Source organism: Microtus pennsylvanicus, chromosome 11, assembly GCF_037038515.1.
Source record: "Microtus pennsylvanicus isolate mMicPen1 chromosome 11, mMicPen1.hap1, whole genome shotgun sequence".
In the NCBI taxonomy this organism is placed as follows: Eukaryota; Metazoa; Chordata; class Mammalia; order Rodentia; family Cricetidae; genus Microtus; species Microtus pennsylvanicus.
In genome coordinates, this window is record NC_134589.1 from 82,932,782 (window position 1) to 82,955,187 (window position 22,406).

The following is a 22,406-nucleotide window of genomic DNA, read 5'->3' on the forward strand; positions in this document are numbered from 1 at the left end:
CTCTTAATAGCATTAAAAAACTAATATTCAGGAGAGATTAAAGGATCAGAACGGTGCAAGTGAGTAAACAGGCGTGCTTATAAGGACACCTAATTATTGCAAGATAGAATATAATGAAGTGCTAAAGTTGTGTGCTACAAAGACAGTAAAGGCTACGCAGGGCCTAAGGAGAGAACCAAAGTACCATATTGTTACGCTGGACAGAAATGGCCTACTTGAATTTTGAAAAAAAAAATCAAACAAAATTAAAACAAGGGAAATTCACACAAGGTCTTTAATTCTCTCTAGCCATTGCACATTGTCTTTTAAAGGCACATAGCATGTATTAGATGTTTCTGTCTTTATGGATTCCTTATTCTTACATCCCAAATGTACTGACATTTGGATGATAGTTTAGTAAGGAAGGCAGGAATGGTGGTTAATCCTTCTTTCTGTTTATCATGAAGTCTAAGACAATTTTTTCTTTCAGTACTAGTCAATTTTATGTGTTGAATATTTTGGTTCCATATTAACGGCGAAAACTGAGGCTCAGCATATCCCTAGAATTTGACACTTAGTGGCTATTCTCAATAAGAGGCACAGAGGAAGCCGGACATAGGTGGTGCACACCTTTAATTCCTGAACTCGGGAGACAGAGGCAGGTGGATCTCTGTGAGTCGAGGCCAGCGTGGTCTACAGAGCAAGTGCCAGGACAGGCTCCAAAGCTCCAGTCTTAAAAAATAAAAAAAAAAAAGAAAGAAAAGAAAGAAAAAGGAAAAAAAGAGAAAAAAAGAGGCACAGAGGAAAGTCGGCTGGAAGTTTTCCTCCCCTATTCTTCACTGTAGTTAGAAAGTGATCTTTCTGAAAGATCAGTGCACCAGCGCCCCAAATTTTACTCTAGGTTTCTACAACTGTTTGAGGAGGAGCCAAAACATTTCAAAGCTGTCAGAGAGAAGGTAGCCATTAATCTGAAAGTGCAGTTTGACCCCGTGAGGAGTGTCTAGAAAGGTGACATCCAGTGGACAGGGAATAGACTTAACATAGATTCTACCAAAGGGGCGGTACCCAGATCTTTAGGAGTTTATCTTCTTACATCCTACCTCATAATGCTGAACGAGGGCGACCATATTCTGCTGAATGTGGATCCATACATTGCATGTGCAAGATGAGTTGATTGATGAGAGCTGGAGAATTAGGGCTATTGAGTTTCATTATTGTTTCATTACTGTTTAATTTAACCCCTTTTTGTCTAATACCCCCACTACTCCCTTTGTGGATTTAAAATATCAGCTATGGAGACTATTAAAGATGACTGCTTGGAGAGGGGGAGCAGGGAGGGGATGAGAGAGAAGTAAAGAGGTGGGAAATATGATTATATACATTAAATGCATGAGTGAAAACATCTCAACGAAACCCACTATTTTGTGCAACTAACATACAGTTATATGAAAAGAGAAAATCACCTATGACTTCCTTACTGAGAAAGTACTCTGATGGAGGAGGAAGAGACCTAGTGATTCATACTTGTCTTAGGGTGGGCCAGCTGGACTAGCTCAATATGCGGTCCCCTTGCCTTTTTTTGGAAGGGGATATTTACACTCCTTTTCTGAGAAAATCATTCATTAGATGAGTCGCAAATCTCTGTTGATGAAATTACAGATGCGTCGCCTTTCAGTGGTGGCAATGACAAAACCGATGACAGCTGACATGCATTGAAGGACGAATGCGTGCCAGGCTCAGAACTGAGTGCCATGATGGCGTGTTCAAATTTCATCTCCCTGACAATCGCGATGAGCGAGGCATCTCTATGTCTCTGGTTTTCGTTGATGAGAGCTTGGGTTGTCTTCCCAGGACAACTTTGATTTGTTCTCTGTGATCTTGTGATAGGCTCCACCACATGCACATGCTAGCGGGGATGGTTTTTACTAGCAAATATGGGAATTTGCAAGTAAAATAATACACAAGATGCATTGTATGAACAAAGTGTTAGTTAAGTTCTAAGATGAAGTAAATCACTTGTCAACATGAAGAATGCATCCAAGTCTATCTTTTGTTAGAAATATGCATCTCAGCTCTTCTCCAGTGACAACGTTTCTGAGTTTGCATCATGAACAGCCTCATCATGAAAAGTACCATTGTACTGTTACGTAGTCATTTTATACACACAATAAATAGTGGATGTGCTGGTTAATGTTTGTAAAGTTGAAGCAAGCTAGGGTCATGTGGAAAGAGAGAAATTCAAATAAGAATCTATGTCCATCTCTGTGGCTTATAGACATGTCTATGGTGAATTTTCTCGATTAATGATTGATATGGAAGGGCTCAGCCCACTATGGGTGCTGTCATAGCCTGAGCAGATGTTCCTGGAATGTATAAAAAAGCAAACTGAGCAAGCCACGGGGAGTGAAGCAATAAGCAGCATTCCTTCCTGGCCTCTGCATCAACACCCGCCTCTGAGTTCTTGCCTTGAGTTTCTCTCTGGATGTCCCTCAATAATTGACTGTGAACAGGATATGTAAATCAAATAAACCATTTCCTCACGCATTGCTCTTGATCACGTTTATCATAGCAGTAGAAAGCAAACAAGGACAGTGACCCTCATCAAAGCAACTGAACTGATTCTTAGATTTTCTGTATTTTTAAGTTTCTCTGCTGAAAAAGATCCCAAGAGTTAACTTCATTCATCTAGTGTCCAGCTTCAAGTTCTCCACATTTTAGATATTTGCCATTTGCTCTCCTGACTAATTGTGGACTAGTTTGAATCTTACCTACTTTCTCTTTTTATTTTAACAGTTGCATCTGCTCTTTACTGCCTAAGCCCTCTGGAACTCGCTCTGTTTCTTGGCTTTGCTGGTGAGTGCGCCTGGAAAATCAGCTGAATTGTACATCAGACACCCACCCACTTGGTAAGTGAGATCACAGCTACAGTTTTTTCTCCTGCTTTGGACTGTGCTTGCTCTGTTGGCCAAAATGTTTTCATACTGGGCTCAGGAGAGAGGTTAGCCATAGCTGCAGAAGAAACCAGATGTTTTCCTCTTTGTTTGTTTTGTTATTGTTGTTTTGCTGGTTTTTACGTTTATTTTCTTCTTCGCCCTATGGACAAAGTTATTTGTGCTGATATTTTTCTCTCCCATGAACCTGCTATTATTTTTTTTCCCACTCATTTAAAGGACCTTACCTGCAATGTCTAATTTCTACCTGGATGGATTGCCTTTGGCCAACTTCTGCTCAATATTCTACCGTACACTTTGTCCTGTACTCATTTATTTGACATGTGAACACGGGAATGCAGGGGAACGGTTGTGACTAGTTGGACAACATAACTTCATTTTGTATAGCAGAATGACTTTTGGATGAAAAAGCTTGGCTCTCTCGTTTGGTTTAATGTGAATCTACACAGGCTTTATACAGCAAGCCAAAAGGAATTCATTGCGTTTCCTTAGGTTCCTAATTAAATCCTCTGTTCTTTTATTGCCCTGAACTGTCATTCTCAATATGTTGTTCTATATCATCTTGCTCCACATATCAAATGTTCCCTAGGTTATTTCAATGTATTCTTATAATAATTTTCTTCCATTTTAGTGTTTTGTTTTATATTTATTCATTTATTTTTATTCAGTTTCTTTATGATTTTTTCGGAGCCAACTCTTGGATCTGGCACATAGAGGGAAAATGTTCTTCCACTGAGCTCTCCCTCTCTTGGCGTTTTAGATCTTGATTTTATCTTTTCATATGTCCAAGCCTACCACAATGACCAATTTGGGGATAGAACTTTACATGGTTCCATGCAGAAGTTTTAACATATTATGCAATTCTTATTTAGAGAAAGGGAGTCTGACTTAGCTAAACTATTGGTTTCTACCTAACTTCAGTCATGTGAATACAGATGGATGTTTACGGCTAAAGTTAGGTATAAGAGATGATTTTTTTAAAGTAGTTTTAGAAAAATGAATAGAAAAGTATTTTTTCCTAAATTAAATATTTTATTCCTTTTTTGTTTTTGTGTGGTAATAAGACAGCAACTAAAGATGTCTTAAGTGGCCACAGGACTGGTAATGGTCTTAGACAGAAAGCTGGTGACCTGAGCTTGCTCAACAAGAGTGCGTTCCTAAAATACTACTGCTTAATGTTTTTTTTTTTTTTTTTTTTTTGGTTTTTCGAGACAGGGTTTCTCTGTGGTTTTGGAACCTGTCCTGGAACTAGCCCTTGTAGCCCAGGCTGGTCTCGAACTCACAGAGATCCGCCTACCTCTGCCTCCCAAGTGCTGGGATTAAAGGCGTGCGCCACCACCGCCCGGCATGCTTAATGTTGTTTGTGATTGGAGCAATTTAGAAAACACAAAAGATTATGGGATGCTGAAGGGAACTCTCAAAGAAGCTGCAGTTAAATTAGCTGATGCAATGTGAGCTTGAGCTAGTCCTTCCACACCTAGGTAGAGATAAATAAACATTGCCAGCAATTCCAGCTCTCTCTTGTTGGCAAAGAAACGGAAGCACAGACGTTCCGTTAACTGTTTTGCCAACTACCTTGCTACCTTGTCTCATTGTACTTTTCCTGGGTGTCCAACCTGCGCAAGAAGTTTCTAGTAAAGTAGCTAACAGCTCTGTCTGGCTCTTGCTGTGTGTTAATTCTGAGAACGATTCGCAGCTGAACAAAACACTCCGTCTGAATTAACTTTCTCGGCGGCACAGTGTTCACTAATTTCGGAGGTGAGATTCAATTTGGCTGTTGCAGCCTGAGCTCGTCAGAGGGCCTCTCTGACTTCTCTGGGCTCTGTCAGGGCCCTCGTGCCCTCTTTTCCTCTGAGCAACCTTCCGGGTGTCTCTCTGCGGAAGAATCGTGTGTCTATTTTGCTTTCGTTCTTAAGGATTATAATCAAGTGCTTGGGGAATCCATTAAACAGGTTGAGTTGTCAATTTTGGAAGCAATAGGAGTGCGTATGCTGAAACAGACCTAAGACTCTGGCATATTCTATACCAGCCCATCTGTCCTCCCTAGGCAAGTAACAGACCACAGAGCTTCAGAGATAAAGAAAGCGGTTTTTGTGGGGCAGGATCCGGAAGAATGGGGAATGGGGCATTTCCGCTCCTTCTAGACATTCCTTGACCTTGTCCCTGCTGGCAGTTACCTGCGGCTCTTCTCTTTGTTGCTGTCCTCTGGATCTAGTTAGGTCATCAAGTCACTTGGTTTGCTTCTCCAGAAAATGGTGCACTGTGGTTCTGTGATATATGGAGGTTAAGGGAGGAGACAGCGCCTGGTGAAGACAATGAGTAATAGCCAGGGAGCTGGGAAGAAACAGAAAAGGTTACAAACTTTGAGACACTCCCTGGATTTGAAAGGCCAACTTCAGAATGTCTAGCTAAGGATATCAAGACCCAGAACTCACAGCTGAGGTCCATAGGTGTTTGTCAGCCAGCTGCCTAGCACACGGGCTTGCTTAAATTTTCTTAGCATTTTTATGATGTCTTGTTGTCATTTAATTAGAGCAGTATGTTAATCTTTTACTAATGAAGCTCACACTGTTTTAGATTTTGGCTATCTAGCCGGCCTTGTCTTGCAGGAAATGACTATCCACTTACTGAAATCATTCTCTGTGCAGTCGGACATGCATTCGTTTTGAATGAAACGGAACCTACCTACTTTGAAAGGGGTTCCTGCAAGGCTTCTGCCCTTTACCTTTTATCTACATTGTCCGCTTTCAGCCCTAACAGGATGAATTAGTGTGGCTCTGTCAGACAGAAAGAGGCATCGTATTCTCCCCTAGTGTTGCACTATGTCCCGTCTTCCTTCCCTCCCTCCTCTGGTTTTCACTGTGGCTTGTGCCTGAAGTTGTGAGTACTATTCTTTGTGGCTGTTAAGAGTCAATGTCCAAAGCCAGATAACTTTTCTATCCAGGGATCTATCTTAAAGCTTCCTGTGTGAGCACTTTTAACTGGGCGAGCTGTATCCATGGTTCTGACTACCGTTTGACGTCATACGAAACCCTAGATGTAAGTGTAGAACCTGCTCGTGCACATTCCAATTCTGAGCCACTAGATGGGCTTCTCACCAAATCAGGGTGAAATGGAAGAAGTGATCTTATTAATAAGAAGGACATAATTTGGAGCTGATTTTTTTTCATGAATTAGAATATGAGGGGGGAAGAAAACTGAAAATCAGAAGAAAACAAAAAAGCCCCTCTCTCTTTAAAGGATTGCTTCCATCAAAGCTAACAGTACAACCTATTTTCCCCCAATTGCTTATGCTATTTAAATGCAACGCCACTTTAAAAAGAAGTAAACAGCATGTATTTTAAGCTAGCGTCCTGCTGTGGTGTCATATAGATTTTCCCCCCTATCTGTAGACTGCAAGCTGACATTCTCAGTGCCCTCCCTCTTCTGAAAGGTGTACAACACACCGTCGCTGTTGAATATATAAGCAGTAGTGTCTCTTTTTAAGAAATGAAATTAACACATTTTTTCCCCTCTAGCATAAAATACATTTCAGTCTAAGAGCTGGATGTATTAGCACCATGTAGAAAGAAAGCACGGCATCCAGCTCCCTTCCCATCTCCTTTCCTGCCAGCAGAGAAACATGCTTTACCCGTCCGCGTTCCTGCTCTGCAGCTAACCTTTAAGATCAGCACATTTTCAGCTGTTTCTCCCGCACTCCATGCCCGAGTTGCCTTTGAACATTGTGAGATTTACGGCAGGTTTCCTTTAAGTGTGTCACACTCTCTCACATAACGTCAGGCAATGTTATGTGTTCCATGAAATATTTTCACAGAAATTAAAAGAATAAAATAAAAGTCACAAAATCAGAATTAATATATGATGCCTGCAGGGCTTTAAAACAGCAAGTATTAAGGGAAAAGGATAAAGGAATTCTGGATAAAGACCATGTACGTGTTCTACATCATTGTCCTCTTTAATATAAGTCAGTATGTTTCTCTCATTAAAGGCTTTTCAAATCCTGAGAACCGAGGTTCCATTAGATTAATATATACAAATATAATACAATATAATATAATATATATACATATATATATTGAATTCTGTATGACAAGTTTAATTTTATGGAAACATTAAAAATGGTAACAGAGGACTAAAGTGTCAGTTTAATATAAATTAAGTATAATTATACATACTAGACATTATCCAAGACTCAAAATATTATGCTTCAAAGTGTTTGCGTATTTGCCTGTGCATGAGTGTATATGTTTTGCTTGTATTGATATCGGTGGCTGCATTCTCTGCTAAACTCTAGAGAAATGGCCATATAGGAGGCATGGAAATAAGAGTCTAAGAGTGGAAGGTCTCATCCGTACAGATGAAGTAATCAAATGCAGGGAAGTCTTATTTCTGACAGTTGCTGTTCCATGAACATTTTTGTTATCTCCATGAGCAAAATATGAACAAACACTGAACCTTTGCTTCGAGGGGGAAATGAAAGTTTGGGGAACATAAAAACTGCTGACGATCCTGTCATCAGCCAGTCCACAGATCCATACAAGCTTAAGAATAACAAACTGCAGTGATAACCATTCCTGGACACGGCATAGAAGCTCATGTTAGAACAAAGCTTATCCAACATGTGTCCATTCCCTGTAATAGGAAAGACAGGCTCCTGGGCTGGGGAATCCTGCACAGCACAGCAACCCTTTCTTGGTGACCATTTCTAAAAGTAAAGCCACTAAGACAAAAGCACATACGCACAAAATACAAAAGCAAAAATGTGGCACTCAACAGATCGTGGAAAGAACACTTGTTTATAGGATGAAAAGAGAAACAAGGCAGAGAGAGAGTCTCCTGGTTGCAAATCTGCTGGGGTCGTGCACAGTGGGTAAATGGACTGACTTTTCAGTGTTCCATGCCATGAGTCTTATAGTTTGCAAACTTTAAGAAAATGAAACACATTTTTATGAATGCTTGGAGATTTCAAACAATGCGTGTTTATTATAGTTACTCCACACACATTCCCTAACTCCTACCTGATCGACAGCTACCTCTTCCTTCCACTCAGTTAAAAAAAAAATAAATCAGAGTCCATTTTAGGCTGCCCACGAACTCCTGGGTGTGGTGCCATCCACTAAAGCATGGTTGACGGTTCAGGACAACTCCCTTAAAATAAGCCAAGTCTTCCTTTTCCAGTAGCTATCATTTTCCACTGGGTCCTTAGCTAGGGCTGGGAGTTCATGACCACCTCTATCTTCCGTGCTGGATTTTGTCTGGTTGAGTTTGTGTAGGTCTTGTGTGTGCTGTCATAACTGCTAAGAGCTCATATATGCAGCAGCCCTGTTGTGTTCAGAAAGCAGTTTGAAAATTAAGTCACCATGCACCTCTGGCTCTTGGAATTTATCTACCACCTCTTCCACAATGAACCCTGAGCATTGGCAGAAGGGAATGTGATACCGAAGTCCAATTTCAGGCTGGGGAATCTCTGTGTTAATCACTGTTTACTGCCCACAAAAATCTTTTCTGATGAGGGTTTTGAGATGCATTGATCTTTTAAGTTATAATTCATTAAAAGTTGGCGAAATACTGTGCCCTCAAAAGCTATGGGAGAAGCCAATCATTTTCAGAATGGATTTATGGTGCTCTCCACAAGCGATGACCTAAGCCTGGCATTGTCACCAGGGCGAAGAAGCAATGGCCAGATAGATCACAGGCTCTAAGGGAGAACCTAGTATGTTTTGTGAAATATTTTTGTTTGTATGTTTGTTTATGTGTATGTGTGTGTGCATGTTTAGCTTCTTGCATGCCATGACACATATGGGGATGTCAGAGAAAGACATGTAGAATCAGTTCGTTCTTTCTCCCACGATCTCACGGACTGAACTAAAGTCATCAGGCATGGTGTCAAGAACTCTGACCCACTTAACTGTCTGCCTCAGCCACACACATTTTAATGAGAGAGTGGAGTAACACATGCAGAACACACAAATGAGGACGAATGACTTTGTCTCTCTGGCTCATTCTGACATGACGACATTCTTTAGGACATTTATTTGTAAGGTTTACCATTGACTTACTTGATAGACAAAGCTCCAATTAAACCATAAATATTTAAAATATTGTATATAAGCAGTACGGATTCCCTGCCCTGTGGGAAGTCCAAGGTCCTCCCCCCTCCAACCAGGTCCAGTCGAGAGGGAGAGGGAATGGAGTGGGGGTGGGGGGTAAGAGAAGTGGGGAGAGGGGGAGAGGAATGGGGGGAGGGAAATGGGAGGCGGGGAGGAGGCAGAAATTTTTTCAACAAAAAAAAATAAAAAACAAAATAAAAAATAGTATATAAATTGAAAAGATAATGGCATAAATACTTTGAGGAAACAGATTTTTTTTAATGCTTGGGTCTAGTACAGACTTTCACATAACCCTTCATCTAAAAGTATTTTTATTACATATATTATCCATACTACTCTAAATTAAATACAGTTCTGTACCTTTCACACTTATGCCCTAAGATCCTTGCTAACAAAGCAATGAACACAGTTACATGGGACCAAATGGAGACTGACATATACCTTCTCAGTAACCCAGAGTAATTTAAGGTTAAAACCTGAAGTACATACATTTTCATATCTTTCTGGTTATTTTCCAACAATTCAGAATTTTTATTTTGAAGTCATTTTCATATGCTGGAAAGAAGGTAGTTAGAATAAATGTATGAAGTTCCAGTATAATTTTTTTGATAAGTAAGATGAGTTTTAGAAATCTATAAAACATACTATACCATCCATGGCTTGCTATGTCAGTTGTAAGATAGATAATATTTAGATGACATATAATTAGATAATAGTTAGTCACAAGATAACTGATTATATAGATTGATGGGTAATAGATTCTAGGCTGATAATGGATGACTGGTAGATTGAGAGATATTTACTAGATAGATGGTATATTGGTAGATAATCTTTAGTCTGGGCAAAGGTACGATTCTAGGGATTAACCACCTCTATTTATGTTAACAAAATGTGCTAAGGATCTTAAAAATCTTTTAACTTTGGGCTAGAGAGATGACTCAGTTGCTAAGAGGATTGCCTATTTTTCCAGTGAATCTCTGTGCAGTTCCCAGTGACCACAGAGTTACAACCATTTGTAACTCTAGTTTCAGAGAATCCAACAACGTCTTCTGAGGTGCACAGAAATACATGTAGACAAAACACCCATTTACACATTAAAAAATAAATCATTTACAAAAGCCTATAAACTTTGAATTATATGTTTAATATTTTGTGTGAGGACAAAAAGCATTGTGTGTACAGTATATATATTTACATGCACATCCATATATCTATATATCTATACACGTATGCACGTATAGAGTTGTTCCCCTCCAAATAATTGAAAGTGTGAACTATTTGAAAACATTCTAATATCTCCTGGTATGGGTTTTATTATGTAATGACACATGAAATATGATATATTCCTGAACAATAAATACTGTCTAAGATTGTATGTAAGTATATGGAAATGAAATTGTGTTATGTTATTGCACTACAAGGACATACTAGAATTTGTTAATAGAGTTGAATTCTGAGAGTAGAAATAATAATTCATTTTTAACTTCTCAGGTGTTTCTCCTGCCCATTTCCAGCTTTATATCATAATTTCATGTTACTACTCGAGTGAACACCCTGGGTAGATAACAGAATGGAATCGTGCATTGGTGACTGGGGGTGCCTTCCTTGAGTAAGCTGGCTCCGTTTCTACCCCAGTTGTACATCAGTTTCCATGTGTGACTGACTGTCTTCCAGCAGAAGAGGGCGCGGTTCATATGCAGCGCTGTGGACAGGCAAAGAGAAGAAACCTAACTCTCTTTTTCTACTTTTCCTTGAGTCAGTATTTACCTTTCTAGGTGCTGATGGATAACACACCATTCCCATCTCATTAAAAAAAAAAAACTGTAATGCCAGATCTACAGAGACAGGAGGATTTTTGAGTTCAAAGCCAATTTGAGATATGTAACCTGACCCTGTCTCAAAGCACCCCAAACCCTGGGGTGCATCAGAGTGGCAAGGCATTTTTTTTTGGCTTGTCTATCAGGTTCAATTTCCAGCAATGCTTGAGAACAATTAACTTAAAAAAATAATATTCTAAATATTTTCAGTGCCTTTTTGAGGCATAAACTGTGTAAAATAATGTAAGTTTTTTTTCAAAGAATTCTGTCTTTTCTTGCTTTCTGAAAGTTTCAATTACATTGCAAGATCAAATTTGGTCCTTTAAGAAATGAAGTAAGTGATATAAAATTCAGAGGAGCGAGCAATCATTGTCGTTATCATTGCGGGCGTAATGCGAAAGGAGAGCCTCCAAGAGAATGGAGAGCACCGAATGAGCTGTAAATAACAGGTAGGGGCTTGATAAGCACACTGCAGAATAATAACGACAGCTTATTGAGGCCGATTACATGCCAACTGCTGTGTTAGACTTTCGCTGCCGCCACTTCACAGCGCTCACCACAATGTTGTACAGGAATTGATATTATCTCGTTTTGCGGATGAGGAAAGTGAGCCTCAGAAATATTAAACAGTCTCCCCAAGGTCGGACACCTAATGAATGACTGCGGAGGGACCAATACCACTCTTCTCTTCTTCCTCCTGCCTAGCGAGCCCTCATGCCATGGGTCAAATGTTACTGGTTTGCCGCCTCTAAGCCTCTCAACTTGTGTGTTTCTTTTATAAGATGGTGTTCATGCGACTTGCCTAGGATTATAAACTAATACTATTATTAATGTCACATTATTAACAAGGAGCAAAATTCATGTCTTCAGTGACACCGGGCAACATCTAAGTGGTTAATACAACCATGGAAACTTAGCCTTTACTCAAATTCCCTCTGACCCATTGCTTGAAGGAAAGTACCTTGTTGTAAGCAGCCCATAATGTATCTACTTAGCTACGGTTTTGTTCGAGGTGTTAGTGATTCACAGTCAACTTCCTTTGGCTGAAATATTAGATGGGGGAGGTTCATAAACAGTTCATAAGTTTTAAATTCTGTGCTGCTTTGAGTAGCATGGTGGAATCTCTTAGTAGCCCACTGTCCTTCACTTAGAGCACAAATCACAACTTGGTCCAGAGTATCTCTGCTATATACATATTACCCACCCTTCAGTCCTATGGTAGCCAGCTCACTTCTCAAATGGACCTTCATGGTGCCTTGATGATTGAATTATCCCATTACGTTATTGTAGTCGATCTCTCACTGTGCATAATGGATACAATGAACATCCTTATAGATGTATATGTATAATAAGCACGTATATGGTTTATAGCATACTGTGATTTTAGCCATCTCTTGACAGCTGTATGTAAGGGAGGAATATAAGTCATGAGAAACAGTAGTTTCAGGGTGAGCTACATTAACCAATAGTATCTGGTCTCCAATTACGAGCTTTACAATGTTTTTATTTTTATACACACACACACATATAATATAATTATGTTTCTTTGAAAACTTTGTTTACTTTATAAATGTTGTAAATGACATATTTAAAATGCATCAAGGTAAATAAAAGTAAGAGGTAATAATGTCACTAACAGGAAGCAGTGGCCTTTGTAAGCTAACAGTAGAAATAAAAGTGGAAATAATGAGCTCTGTGAAAGGACAGGGAATCCTTTTTTTCTTTTCTTTCTTTTTAAGATTCATTATGTATACAGTGTTCTGTTTTCATGTGTGCCTACAGGCCAGAAGAGGGCACCAGATCCCATTAAGGATGGTTGTGAGCCACCGTGTGGTTGCTGGGAATTGAACTCAGGACCTCTGCAAGAGCAGCCAGTGCTCTTAAGTGCTGAGCCGTCTCTCTAATCCCCAAGTGATAGAGAATCTTAGCAAACTCCAGGAAGTAAACTGTGATGAAAATGGAATTTGTTCTATAAAGAATAAGACAAGGACAAGTTCTATAAAGCTCTGGGATTTATGCTTCACCAGAGTGGTGACAGCATGGGTTAATGAGACAGTATTAGTCTGAATCTAAACCCTTGGAGGACAGCAATGGATCCTGGCTTATACTCATCTAAGCTCTGAGTACTGCCCTAAGTCCTTGAGTTCTGATTTCTCAGGGACTACTTTCTGGATGAAGCAGTCTATGTCCAATGAAGAAATTCTCTGAGTTGGCTTTATGGGTGTGTTTCCTTCTAAACATTTGCAGCGAGACTGATGTTGAAAGAAAACATGAATGGATTCTAAGTTTAAGAGATGTGTGACCTCAAGTGAGGCCAGCAGTGTCAGCCGACGTAGTTTGGAGATCGACTACGGTCAGATGAAATGTAGGCGGTATAAACTGAGGTATTACATCGATTCAAGAGTCCCAAAGTACACAGAGATGTCATTCTTGGGAAGACCCTGAAAGGCACCAGCATAGAAATATTAGCAGTCCTGAGTTTTCTCAAAGGAGACAATCAGTTCTCATATCAGGGGTCTTCATGGATCACCATCATTTCATTGAAAAATGTGCCAGGAGGGCCTATAAGGACCAGAAGCTTCTGCCCTCAGGTGGTAATGTAGTTCTCTTAACAGGATGTGGAGCAGGGTAATTCAAGACACAGACAATTATACACTAGACTCTTTGACTCTGTGTGTGCAGGTATGTGTAAATTTAGAAAGTCCTGAGAGATTCTTTTTAGAGCTACTTGATCTTCCACTTGGCATAAAGCACACACATTAGCTTACCAGTTCAGATTTGTATGTAGGGACTCAGCCATTGGTAGCAAAACTGTATTTTGTGTGTGACTTCTTATTCAGCTGTTGAGAGTAACATTATTTTTTGGGGGCAGGCATGGGGCAGGAAGTTACAGGTATAGGAAAGATGAGATTTCCCCAATACCCTCCCTCAAGTTTCTTGTACACTGGTGAGCACTGATGAATCCTCAGGCCTATAAGAAGAAAGGAAGAACCTTTTGAAAGTATATTTCTAAATTTTCCAGAATTTGACTTCTGAAAATACACACACTGCAGTTGAGCCTTGCTCTGGAACATCATTCTACTTCCTCACACCTGTACAGCAGACTGAGAATCTTCCCACAGTGGGGATGCATTGTAAAGCAAAGATTAAAATTTAAGAACAATACCAAAAATAGATATAAATTCTGGGACTTAATAAGATATAACAAGTATAAACCACAAAGTATCATAGGCCAGATCTGCTTGCTAATGGGAGAGAGAGGGAGAGAGAAAAGAATAGCCATTATTCCATGTATTTCTCACAACATTCTATAGGAAAACCTGTTGTCCTTTGGACCCCCTAAAATGTTTGTTAGCCAACCAGTCTTACTGGAATTTTGTCAGATTGATTTTTATATTGTTTAATCAGAATATAACATTGAAAGAACAATCATTTCATATATTGCAAACGGTCTATTTATTATAAAGTGGAAAAAGAGTCCAACACTTTTTACCTATTGTGTCAATATTGGAACCTAGGTAGTCATTATACCTGACACTTCATGAGTAAGTGATAATTATTCAAACAATGCCTTGACCAAGTACTACAGGAGCATAAAACTATTATACATGCATCATATTGATTGTGTCTCTTAGCCATATCATATATTTATTTTATTATCAAATTTATCCATTCCAGATTTCTAGAATTAAGTCTAAATTCCTCTTTCATACCCTCAAATGTGACATGAAGTGATAGTTTTTCCTGACCTTTCAGTGCCTTCAAGAGACAATTTGAAGGCGAGATGCAGCCGCATTCAAGAGAAGCTCAACAGAAATTTAAATATGCTTCAAAATGGGGCCAGTTGTCACCATGGAGATGGTATTCTTTCCTAAACTTAGTTTAAAATGAATGTGAAAGAGTTTTCTAAGCAAAAGTGTTGAAACAGGTGGGAGAAAAATAAAAACTGATATAAGCCAGAAGGTATGGTACAACTATAGTCCCAGCTCTCTCGAAGGCTGTGGCAGGAGGATCCCTGGAGCTCAATAGCTAAAGACAAGACTGAGCAACACAGTGATTTGTTATGAGCTGGGTGAAATTCCCTTGTGTTATTAGATATAAAGCCCTTTGAAGTTTTTAATGTGTATTTAGGACCGTGTATTCAGCATCAGTGTAAGACGATCTGAAAAATGCACCTTTCTAGTGATTGGGGAAGAGCTCATTCTGTAAAGGGATTGTCATGCATTCATGAGAACCTAAGAACAGATTCCCAGCCCCATGGAAAAACCTAGATGCATCAGGGCATGTCTCTAATTTTACAGTCACAGGCCTCGGGAAGTAAACACCAGTGGCTTCCTGGAGCACTGGTTGGCCAGTTTCCATGGCCATATCAGTAAGCTCATGTACAGTGAGAGACCCTGTATTAACAAATAAGGTGGGCAACCATTGCAGAGGCTGCTTTGCCATTTTCCAGCCTCCATGTGCACACACACACAAACACACACACACATACTCTCTCTCTCTCTCTCTCTCACACACACACACACACACACACTCCTATTGCAACATTTGTAGATACCTGGAAAGCTACCATATTGTATAAAGTTCTTCTAGAAAAGATTGTAGCCGCATCCTTTGGCATTTCTCTAAAGCTCACTGAATGTGATATATTTGTAGGCATTATTGCACTATACAGTCATTTGCACACATTATCTTCTTTAGGTCTTCTGTCCTCACAGACCTTGTGTCCTAGTGGTTTCCTCGGGTCACACGGTTAATATGTGGTGGCAGATTTAGTATTCAAGTCAAGGTTCAAATTAAAAGTCCCTATCAGAAATTACTGCAATTAAGTGTTAAAGCATTTATACAGTTTTAGAACACTGCTTAAGCGTGGCCATTCCTTCCAGGTCACTGTTTTGAGCAGGAAAGATAGGTGGGTTCTTGACGTGGACTGGAGAGTCCATACTTGTCATTTAGCAACTCAGGCATCAACAACCAAGACTATAATGTCTGTCCTGTCATATATTATCTATCTTTCCTCTCTACACTTGGGGCATTTCCCATCACCCAAGCTGGAGAAGGATACTCCCAATTGGGAGGAACCTCTTCACAAGCTGAGAATGTATAGCAAAAATTTATCTTATCAGAAACAAGCCCAGCTGCCAGGTGGTGGCAGATGTCACAGCTAGCCCGCCCAGAAACAATCCTGCAGTAACTCTTTATAAAATACCAAGCGCCAGCTATCATTTCAAACACCACAATCTCCTGCTTTTTTTTCCCCCTTTGCTTTCTGGGTGACATTCATCAGCTAGGACTTCCCACCATAGCTTTGGTTTTCTGAATTGGGTGGAACTGTTTATTATTTCTTAGTGAAGTCACTTGTTTTTGGAGGAAGAGGTCCTTGAGGAATGTTCAACAGTTCTGTGAATTTTGACCCTCTGTCTCATGACCAGACCATCCTAGTGTTACCCCGAAAAGCAAAACTGATAGAATTTCCCTTTGTTTCCTTGGCAAAAGCTTTGCAGACTAGCTAGCCAATTCCTTCATTTCCCTCGAGGAAATATGTGGGAGCCAGCTGCTAAGTGCTGGTGTTTGCACACACCTGTCTGTTTACTTTTTAAAATGTAATTGAGAATATGCCTGGAAGCGTGAGTCTGTTTCTCCGGTGTACTCTGTGCAGATTGAGACATGCAGAAGACAATCACCGTCTTGCATTGTGCATTGAGTGCGTGCATAGTTCTCTAAGCTGGTGTTTTGAAAAGACATAACAATGAAAAGGTGCCTCCAATACAAACCGAATGGAGAGATGAAGCACTAAAACATAACCCAGAGCATGAAAATGACATAGCAATCATAACTCCATATCAAGTATTGTGATGCTTTGTCAATGATTTTCAATACTGGCTGTACTTTAATGTCATCTAACAAGCTAACAAATCTAACATCTCTCCCAACACAAACACACACACACACAAACACACTTGCACACATGTGAGCACAGATAGTGCCTGAATTCTATCTAACAGCAATTGTGATTTGAATTGATATAGGGTGTGGTTTAGGCATCTATACTTCAAAAACGCTAATCATATAGCAATTTGCAACTAGTCGCAGGTGCCATCTTAAAGCTCACCTTCCTGGTTTTATCTTCTCATGATTGTCCCAATGCTCATGCCCTGAAGTCAGCTGTCTGATTTCTTTATGAGCGTTGGTATGTATTTCTTCTTGGCACTCCTTGTTCCCTTTATCCCTCTGTAGTGATATCTTTTAATGGGTTCTTTATAAGGCCAAGCCCTTTGTGCATTATGTTCCTGACTCACTAGTCAATTACCTGGGATCTCTGTGAATAAAACCTTTAAGCTCTGTCCAATGAGCAGTGGGGAATTCTAAGAAGTGGATTTCTGCTTTTCAAGCATTCTTGAATCAGCCTGTGTTGAAGGAGGCCGTTAGTTTGTTTCCTGCTGCTCAGCCCCAAAAATAATCACACAGAAACCATATTATATGCAAAACTGTTTGGCCAATAGCTTAAGCATATTTCTGGCTCCTACATCTTAATTTAACTCATCTCCATTAATATATGTATCTTCACAAGGCCTACCTACAAAGTTTCAGCATGTCTGTCTCCAGCAGAGGCTCCATGGCTTCTCCTGACTCTGCCTCCTTTCTCTCAGCATTCTGTTTAGTTTTCCTGCCTAACTCTGTTCCCCTCAAGGCCAAGAGCAGTTCCTTTAGTAACCAATGATATTCACAGCATACAGAGGGGAATCCCACATCAGGCATGGGTCAATCCAGTTAGCTTCTATTTTTTCTTGCCAACGTAAATCACTAAACTTTTATTACTTTTATGTTTTTACATTTTATTTTCTGCCACTGAAATATAGGCAGTGGTTATCTCTAACTTAAATAGCATTTTATTTCTGGTGCATGGAATGGTACCTTAAATACAGTAAGTACCTATATATCTGCTCAATAAATGCTCAGTATACTGATCACAAAGCCAAGATTCCCTGTTATGAGGAAGTAATATAAAGCTTTTAGAATTTGTCAAGAATCCTAACATTCATAATAACTAACATTTATGATCGTAAATTTCAAATGAAAGAGGATGATGTTTGTCAAGATTGGCTGAGTATAGTCTTTTCAGAGAGCTAGTATCTCTAAGTGGTATAGTATTTAATCTATCTCAGAGTAGAGCAAGCTAGTTGTTTGGATGGAATAATCAAGGACTGCTTAGTAAAGTTAACCCAAACTCCTAAAGTAGTGAAATTCTGTGAAGTGGAAGCTGTAATTGAAAACGGATGACAGTGAAATCTAATGTGACTATCTCTGAGTGACAGGGACACAACTGCCCCTGATTCATACCAACTGAAGGCTAGGTTTTTATGGCCAGTGACAATCCCTGAATACTGGCTACCAACTGCTAGTAGTAACCATAAGTCTTACTGCTCACTGAGTGCTTCCTTCATGGGCGGTGCAGGACCAGAAATGCTCATTCCCTCATTTTAATTCATAGAAAACCAGTCAGGTGACTAAAGTTCAGAGTTTGCCATCAGCAAAACTGAGACTCCAAATGGGTAAGGGTTGATTGAAGCCCAGTCCAATGAAGATTGAACTTAGCATCATGGAACATAGAACACTGCCCTCACCCAAAATACCCCACTGATTTGTGTGGACCCACTTTTCACCACTGTGGTTCTGCTGTTTCTCTACCTTCCAAAGTCATTTGGCCCAATCCAATAAAAGGATCAATCAAAAGTACAGAAAGTTTTTGAAAGTTGCCTATAGTATTTTTTACTGTACGATCAAGAAAATGAATCAACCAACCAAGCAACAAACAAAAAACATTTGTTAAAAAAAAATTCAACAGGAAAAAATTGTAAGACAATTCCAAATTTACAGTTATAATTCTCAACATTCTCATTAATAAAAACAGGACTGTACTTTTATACTGCATGTTTGATGGGACATTTTTAATTATAGTGAAAACATGTAACACTCACCAATCAAGAGTCAAATAGTTGTCTGTATTTCAAAATACCATCCAAATATCGAAGCAAAACAGACAGCAAATGGCTATTGAGTTCAGGGATTATACTGAAAGCAAATGCTGGTCCTTACAATGGTTTATTTAACACAGTGTGGGAAAGTTACTTGGCAGTTTTATCTAGATTCTAAAGGAGATTGGAAGCAAACTGAATTATTTTTTTTCTCTCACATTTGTATAAGTTGACATTCCTTTTAAAGAATACAGAGATTAAGAGTGTAATGTTAGAGACTGGAGAGATGGCTCAGAGGTCCTGAGTTCAATTTCCAGCAACCATGTGGGAACTCACAACCATCTGTAATGAGAACTGGCTCCCTCTTCTGGCCTGCAGACAGAACACTATAAATAAATTTAAAAAAAATTTTTAAAGAGTGCCCTGGCGAGAGGGCAAGAATGAGGAGGGCCTGTCTTAGCACGTGAAAATGTTAGGTGCACAGTAAGTATCAGGAAGTAAAGACAGAAGAGAAGGATGGGTAAAAAGACGCTTTTAAGGAAGACACATGTCTTAGGTTAGGTGTAGTTAGCCTGAACTATTTTGTTTCTCAGAATCTAGTGGTCTTGAACAGGGACTGTGGTGGAGTGAAACTGGGTCGGAGGTAAGAACTCGGGCATGCTTGTCTGCAAGCCCTCGGCACTCCTATGTGAGGGCGGAGTGGTTTTGTCTTCAGTAATGGAGGATTGGCAGGTGACGGAGAAAGAGAATGTCTCTTGAATTCAGGTAGCAGTACAAAACATGTGCCAGTCTCTGAAAACTAGCCTCAATTGGTACCTGAGCACACAGGTGGCCCTGCTTTTCTTGTCTTTCTTTTGATTTCAAAGGATGATTTATTACTTTCAGAAAAGAATGATAATAAAGCATTTTAGTTCATTTCCCTTAAAAAAAAAAACCAGTGCTGCTATGGGTTTGTTTTAAAAACAAATAGTTAATTCAAAACAGAATTCTCTGTTAAAAAAAAAAAGATGGTAGTCTCTTATTTACTTCACTTCAAAGTTTTTTTTTAAACTCAGTCTCCCTAGCAACAGAGACATCTGTCTCTATTCTCTTAGTCATTAAAGCCAAAGAAAGTAGCTGCTTCAAAAATAATAAAGGCAATTTCTATGAATTGGGTAACTGTTAATTGTTGCCAAGAAATCTTAGTGAGATAATGAGGCATACAGCAATTGACAAAGATCTTTTCATTGATGTCTGAGCTTCCCAGCAGCCCATGGTGGGGCGCTAATATATACAGTGCCATCGATGAGGTATTGTGTGATTTGCTGTGTAACATAAATAGAGAAGGGATCTTTACTCTTTCTAATTTCTGTCAGAAGTATGCCTTGCTGTGATTTCTCTGATTGCTTGGTAACTAATCATACCTCAGGATTTCAGGGAATATATTTGCCCATTACGTTTCGTGAAAATAGAGCAGTTTGAAGCATTCAGAATAGAGATCAATGCAGCAAATACTACAGTAGCTGCCGGTGGTGAGAAAACACAATATCCTTCTTATTCGAGTTGTAGACTCTGCGAAACCCATTTGAGTGAAAATACTTAAAATTGCACTGGATTCTAAAATGTATATTGGCATTTGTGCTAAAACTGTTTTCAGGCCCCTTATAATGAAACCCCAATCACCCTCTACAGTAGCTCCGCTAATAAACACAAAACAGTTTTTCAACGCTTTCTGCTTTCCCAGAAGCCATGGAAGCAAATTATATTAAGTCAGTATTTTTTATTATTGCCCTGTTTGGCTCATGCCTGGCTCTATGTGAAACTACTGCTAAATGGGTAATAACAGAAGGAGAAGCCATGCATATAGAAAGAACTTTTGTGATTTTTTTTTAAATAAGGAAATACATTTCTGATCACCAGATGGAGAATCATGTATTGGATATTGACCTTAGAAGCTCCCTTTAGTTTCTTTAAGGAGGTGATAGGCAATAGAATGTGGGAATTGTCAAAACTGCTGAGTCTAATTTCAAACTCTGGGTGTTCATAAAATCTACATATGTATGAATAACTTAAGAAAAATACAATAGATTCTCCATCCATATCAATTTTAGTGGAGATTGGAATAAGATGTTTTTATTGAAGCATGTTGCAATACGGTACAGCTAAGAAACAGGGGTCATAGAACATGTTTTATTCCCAAGTGTTTTCTGTCAAAGGTAGGTAGGTATGTGTATAGCCTGGTGCATTATACAAATAATTAAGGCGTAGATTGTTGGGAGTGGGATACGATCTTATAATAAAATGAAAGCCTAGTTCAGCAATTCTTTTTACTTCAGAGATATTCTTATGGTTTGCAAAGCTATATTTTTAAAAAAAGCATCTTCCAAATATCGATATTTCTAGTAAAGGCTTGTGAATATAAATGAATAAGAGACATTATCTTTTAAAGATTACAGTTTTCATCTGCATAATTTCACACTGTTAAGGTGACAAACTGTTAATTTTCTTTCAAGATGCTTCTAATATAATGAAGGGAGAAAGGATCTTTCTAACAACCACGGAGAAATAGACTTGAAGAGCCGCGGTGACTTTTTATCGAAAGTTTAAAAAATGCAGCGTCAAGGCAATCTTGGCACTTGCTGTGGTGTTCATGACACTCCAAGGATCTCAGCACGGCAGCCCTGGCTTTGTTGATCAAGTTGGACCATATTGTCTATCAGCATGTCATTTAACAGCAGCTTCTGGTGGGGGCTGAAATGCATATTTGTTACAGATGAGGGTCACTGGACTCATCTTTACTTGCAAACGAGAGGCTAGACACTATAGGGCTTGGGCTACACATGACCTGCCACCTGTTTGTGTAATCCTAAACCTCTTTGTCAGACTGCTGAAAAAAAATCCTTTATAATGTAAAATTTGCCAAAAAAAATAGCATTTCAGTGCCTCCCATCAAAGAGAATTTATCAGGACAAAACGTACCTATTGGTTTATGTATAATGTCTGATTGTTACAATGTCACCAGAGAGTCAAATAATGGTGATTGAGGTAGTCTGGGCCATAACACTTAAAATATTACTTTAATTAGTTAGCAATTAATTAAAAATTAATCCCTATCTAGCCATTTCCAGAGAATGATTTCCAATGCCAGCTCTAGATGTAGGTTAAAGTATCAATATGAATTAAAATAAAATGAAACTGCTATACCATATGATAAGAGCTAATGTGTACAGCTAACATTAGTGACTCTGTCTTGTGCCATGTATGTGCTAAGTGTCCCGCCTGGGGCACCTCTGAATTTCTGCAAGACACCTATGATGAGGGCTTGCTCTTGGGCTCATCTAATAGATTAAAATTAAAGAAAAAAATGCTTCTGCAATGTCACACAGCAGAATGAAATGGCATTAAATTAGGACTATGGTTGAAGGCAAAATCCATATTTTTAACATCTGTGCGTGCGATAGTCTCACCTAAAATTATGAGCCCTGACAAATGCATGAAGAATAGGTGAATACTTCACTAGAAAAAAAAAGGAGAAAGGAATACATAGGTATGCTCCTCAGAAAGAAATAAACAACCTTCTCCCCCACACGGGTA

The 22,406-nt window shown here is 39.2% G+C and overlaps 1 protein-coding gene across 8 annotated transcripts in view; it reads left to right on the forward strand.

The window, feature by feature from the left end:
- Positions 1 to 22,406, forward strand: part of Tenm2 (teneurin transmembrane protein 2) — a 1,235,501-nt gene that overhangs the window by 85,952 nt on the left and 1,127,143 nt on the right. For all 8 annotated transcript variants that reach the window (XM_075941316.1, XM_075941315.1, XM_075941317.1 and 5 more), the window contains exon 2: positions 2,773 to 2,885. The gene's annotated coding sequence lies outside the window, so the exon portion shown is untranslated. The remainder of the gene's footprint in view (positions 1 to 2,772; positions 2,886 to 22,406) is intronic.